Source organism: Hordeum vulgare, chromosome 1H (assembly GCF_904849725.1).
Source record: "Hordeum vulgare subsp. vulgare chromosome 1H, MorexV3_pseudomolecules_assembly, whole genome shotgun sequence".
NCBI classification, from domain to species: Eukaryota; Viridiplantae; Streptophyta; class Magnoliopsida; order Poales; family Poaceae; genus Hordeum; species Hordeum vulgare.
The window spans coordinates 232294597-232300596 of record NC_058518.1 but is presented as its reverse complement, the minus strand read 5'-3'; positions in this window follow the sequence as shown (position 1 = coordinate 232300596).

Genomic DNA, 6000 nt, shown 5'->3' with positions numbered 1-6000 from the left:
CTCAGCAAGCGGGATGGTGTTCCAGTTGACGGAGGGCTTCTTCGGAGCAGGCTTCTTGAAAGTGCGCTTGGGGGCATTGGAGCCTTCAGACGGATCGGAGGAAGGTCGCTTGGAGCTGGCAGTGCGAGACGGGTTAGAACGTCGGGAACCACCACCTGGGACACGCAAACAACACACAAAACACGAAAGAGAAGAGAAACAAGTCAAGACAAAGATCAAGAAAGACCGGAAAACCCATAAAACACAAGAGAGAAGTGTGTGTGCACAAAGGGGAGCGGTAGTAAAATTTTACTACCGCTCTGGGAGCGGTAGTACCGCCCAGAGGGCGGTAGTACCGCTTCTGGAGCGGTAGTAAAATTTTATTACCGCTCTACGAGCGGTAGTACCGCGCCACGAGGGGCGGTAGTACCGCACGGGGCGGCCTAATCACAGATCTATGCATATTTGAAAGGAAAAACTTGTGAAGGAAGGTTTAAAGCCTCAGATCTGGATCCTATGCACGCCTAGACACACACACCTATGAAAGGAATCATACTACCAAAAAGATGCCACTAAATCCCAATCATGGTGCCATGAGACCATATGCCCTAACCCTAGATTAAATCAACAACAAAGCACAAGAGCGCAGATGAGGGGCAGTACCGGTGTCCATGGCGCGTGGGGAAGAGTCCCACCGGTCCGAATCGGAGGACGATGGCCGGATAGGGAGATCCGGCGATGCCTTAGGGCATTTTTTGAGGAGAGGAGAGAGAGAGATAGAGAAGAACTCGGGGCTGAGGGGAAAAGAGAAAGGCCTCCCAGCCCTTTAAATAGTCCCCTGGTCGAGGCGGCATGGTAGTACCACAGTCATTGCGGTAGTACCACCCCTCATGCGGTAGTACCTTGCCCACATCGGTAGTAAAAAATTACTACCGTGCTCGGAGCGGTAGTACCGCTTGGTGAGCGGTAGTACCGCTCCCCCAGCGGTACTACCGTGCTGGGGGCGGTAGTACCATGCTCGAAGTCACAAAATAGCCACAAAATGAACTCTCTACTCCTTAGGTGGTGGAAACACTTGATCAAGCCAAGAGAAACAAAACACGGAAGCAAGAAAGAATCACCGAAAGAAAAAAAAACAACACAGAGTCTCCAACAGAGAGGGTGGTGGCCGAGGCCACCTATGTTTGAGACAAATGGTATGACACCACGAAGAATTATCCTTGGGTTCATGACCATATCTCATCTTTGAAGCACAAGTGCCATTTGGTAATGGCCAAAGTGAAAGACTCGATCGATCTATGCATAATGGGGGGAGGGAAAGTTCATTGAGAGAACAACACTCCCCCTATGTCCATGCCTACATCTAGAGCAAGATGTAATGTAGAGTGAGGTGCAAAGTGCCTAGTTTCAATCCACATTACTTGAATCAATGATATTTAGCTCATGCCTTAACTCCCGGAGCCTTGCTTCATCTAGGGGTTTAGAGAAAATATCTGCAAGTTGCTCTTCAGTGTTGATGAAGTGAATCTCAATATCACCTAGCTTGATATGTTCACGAATGAAGTGATGGCGAATATCAATATGCTTGGTCTTGCTGTGTTGAACCGGATTGAGAGAAATCTTGATAGCACTTTGATTGTCACATAGAAGAGGCACTTTGTCACAAGTGACACCGTAGTCCTTTAAAGTTTGCCTCATCCATAGCAACTGGGCACAACAACTTGCAGCTGCTACATACTCAGCTTCGGTGGAGGATAGTGAGACACAATTCTGCTTCTTTGAAGACCAACTTACCAGTGAACGACCAAGGAATTGGCATCCTCCAGAGGTTGACTTCCTCTCCACACAGTCTCCTGCCCAATCTGAGTCAGAATAGCCCGCTAGGTTAAAGTTTGCTCCCTTTGGATACCATAGACCAAAGTTTGGGGTATGAGCCAAATATCGAAAGATTCGTTTGACAGCCATGTAATGGCTTTCCTTTGGTGCGGATTGAAACCATGCACAAATCCCTACACTCAACATGATATCTGGTCTAGATGCACAAAGGTAAAGGAGGGATCCAATCGTGGAGCGATATACCTTTTGATCCACTGCTTTACCATTGGGATCACTGTCAAGCTTGCATCTTGTTGGCATGGGAAACTTGACCGGCTTGACATCCTCTAGCTCAAACCTCTTGAGCATGTCTTGAGTGTACTTGGCTTGTTTGATGAAAGTCCCTTCTAAGCCTTGTTTGATATCGAACCCGAGGAAGAACTTCAACTCACCCATCATAGACATCTCAAATTTCTCGGTCATCAGTGCAGCAAATTCTTCATTGAAAGATTCGTTAGGAGAACCAAAAATGATATCATCAACATATAGTTGGCATATGAACAAATCCCCTTTGACCCTCTTAGTAAAAAGAGTGGGATCGATCTTCCCAATTTTAAACCCACGATCTTGTAACAACTTAGTAAGATACTCATACAACGCACGTGGGGCTTGTTTAAGGCCATAGAGTGCCTTATTGAGTTTGTACACATGATTGGGGAGCTTGGGATGTTCGAACCCCGAGGGTTGTTTGACATAGACCAACTCATTTAAAGGACCATTAAGAAAGGCACTTTTCACATCCATTTGTTGTAATTTGAAATTATGATGAGAAGCCAATGCAAGCAGCATGCGAATAGATTCTAGAGGAGCAACAAGGGCAAAGGTTTCACCATAGTCGATACCCTCGACTTGGGAGTAGCCTTGAGCCACCAATCTTGACTTGCTTCGAATCACAATCCCATTGGCATATTGCTTGTTTTTTAAGATCCATTTGGTCCCGATGACATTATGTTACTCCTTTGGCCTTGGCACTAAATCCCAGACTTGATTGCGCTCGAAGTTGTTGAGTTCTTCATGCATGGCCATAAGCCAATCCTCATCATCGAGCGCTTCCTGTACCTGTTGAGGTTCACAATACGAAATAAACACGTGATGCTCACAATAATTCCAAATTTGTTGACGAGTGGATACTCCCCTTTTCAAAATACCAAGTACATTCTTCATTAGATGTGACTTGACTCTCAGCTTGTTCGTAATCTTGGCTGCGCGACGCTCCAAGAGTTCTTCATTGGATAACTGGGGAACATCGACTTGATTGCTTTGCTTGCCCTTGCATTTTTATCCTCCCTTGGCACAAGTAGCCTTTTTAGGTGCCGTAGAAGGAAATTGAGAGACAACATCCTGATCAACTTGATCTTCGACTTGAGCAGGTTTACTAGTTTTTCCTTGTTCTTGTGGTTGCTCTTGCTCTTGATCTTGTGCTTCTATTTGGTCTGGATCGTGTGGTTGCACTTGATCTTGATCTTGAGCAGGTTCGGAACCTTGGGTGAGTGCTTGTACCTCATGGGACACGTCACCATCTTTAGGCAATTGATCTTGTTCTTGAGATTGTTCAATTTGTTGAGGGTCTTCTCTTTGTTCATCGGAAGCGTGTGGGACTTGTGGGGATGATGGCTCCACTTGAGTAGAGCATTGTCCTTCTCCTTCGGCCACAAGGGGTTCCTCAATGGGGAGTATTTGACCAATCCCCATTCTTCTTATGGCTTGGGGAGGAATTTCATCACCTACATCACAAAGACCACTTTGCTCTGCTTGGGAGCCATTATTTTCATCAAACTCCACGTTACACGTCTCCTCAATGAGTCCGGTGGACTTGTTGAGGACACGGTAAGCATGAGAATTTGTAGCATAACCAACAAAGATGCCCTCATGTGCTCTAGAATCAAATTTAGCTCAACGTGCACCTTTCTTGAGAATAAAACAATTACACCCAAATACCCGGAAGTACTTGAGATTGGGTTTGTTTCTGGTGAGAATCTCATATGGGTTCTTGTTCAAGCCTTTGCGGATATAGAGCCGATTGGACGCATGACATGCTGTGTTGATGGCTTCGGCCAAAAAGTTATATGGAGATTTGAATTCCACCATCATTGTTCTCGCAGCGTCCGTCAGTGTCCGGTTCTTCCTTTCCGCCACACCATTTTGTTAAGGGGTATATGGTGCCGAATATTGATGTTTTATTCCCTCATCACCTAGAAACTCATCCAAGGTGTAGTTCTTGAACTCGGTGCCGTTGGCACTTCTGATCATCAAAATCTTTGCTTCATGTGGACGTTGAGCTTCATTAGCAAAGTTGATAATAGTTTGTTGAGTCTCACTATTCCTCTTAAAGAAATATACCCAGGTGTATCTTGAGTAATCATGAACAATCACCAAGAAGTACTTTATGCCCCCAAGACTATCAAATGATGGGGGACCGAAGAGATCCATATGAAGGAGCTCCAACGGTCTCTTAGTGTAAATGAGAGTCGTTGGACGATGAGCAGTTTCATGGATTTTTCCTTCAATGCGGGCACTGCAAGCACGATCTCTGGCAAAACTCACATTTGTTAGTCCACGAATATGGTCCCCTTTAAGGAGACTTTGCAAAGATCTCATATTGACATGAGCTAGTCGGTGATGCCAAAGCCAACCCACATCAACTTTAGCCATTAGACACGTCGCAGTCTTAGTGGGTCGCTTTGAAAAGTTCACCACATAGAGACAATTTTCGACATGTCCAACATAGGCTACTTTAAGAGTCTTGCTCCACAAAAGGACCATAGTATCAAGATTAAAGAATGTGGAAAAGCCCATAATTGCAAGTTGACGAACTGAAAGTAAATTATAAGAAAGGGACTCAACAAGCATGACCTTCTCAATAGATAACTCTTGAGAGATGACCACCTTACCAAATCCCAATACCTTTGACGATGATGCATCGGCGAATTGGACATGGGTGGGCATAGATGGGGAAGGATGCGCATCCACCACTAAATCCTTGCTTCCGGTCATATGATTTGTTGCTCCACTATCGAGCAACCATGACACCCCACCGGAAGCAAACTCCTACAATAGACCAAGGCTTGGTTTTAGGTACCCATTTTTGAATGGGTCCTTTAATGTTAGAGACAAGGGTCTTAGGAACCCAAATAGCACATTCAATGTACTCATAGTAAGAACCAACAAATTTGGCATAAACATGCCCATCACCAGCACGACATAAAACATAGGAAGGATTTAGTTTGCCGGCTGTGTTGGTAGGAATGGTTTTGCCCTTCTTGATGCTCCCATTTTCCACCTTGTTCCTGTTCACCTCCTGAGTCCCTTTGCCCTCTTTGACAAAGATGTCCATGAGGGTGGGGGATCGGTTGTTCCAGTTCTTCCTTTTTCTTTTAGACTTAGATGTAAGTCCAAGCCCCTCCTTTCCTACCACACCCTTTTAATTACTCAAAAGGTCGTTCAGGCTCTTCTTGCCTTGGATGCATGACACAAGGCCCTTCTCAAGTTTATCCTTCAACTTGGAATTTTCCTTCACAAGATATACATGCTCACAACAAGGGTTAGTTGTACAAGCATTATCAATTAAAACAAAAGGAGGACAAGTAGATATTTCCTTGGTAAGCTTTGCTTGGAGTTGATCATGAGACTCTTTCAGGGAGAAATGACTACCTTTCAAGACCTTGTGAGCCTTGTCAAGTGTGTCCAACTCCATTTGGAGTCTGTCATGGTCAACCCCAAGAGCATCCTTTTCAGACTTAAGCATACGAGTAAGAACAGTAGCATGATCTAGTTTCTTTTGCAATTTAGCGCAGTCATCGTTGTATGACTCCTCAGGAGCCAAACGAAGAGTGCGCTCCTTTTCTAGTGCAATAGAAAGTTCAGCAATCTCATCGGCATAGTCACGACTATGACCTTGCATCTCGGAGATGGTCTCCTCATGAGACTCGATGAGGTCATTAGCCTCACCCAGTTGTTCCAAAAGGGCAACAAAGTGCCTCTTGGTTTCTCCTTTGATAGTACACAGAAATTTGTCAAGATCATGCTCATTAAGTTCCACAACATCACTATCATCAACACAATTCAACAATGAGGGAGCACTAGTGATGTTGGTCTTAATGCTGTGTGTTACCTGATTGATACCTTTGGCCATGAGGCACTTGGCGA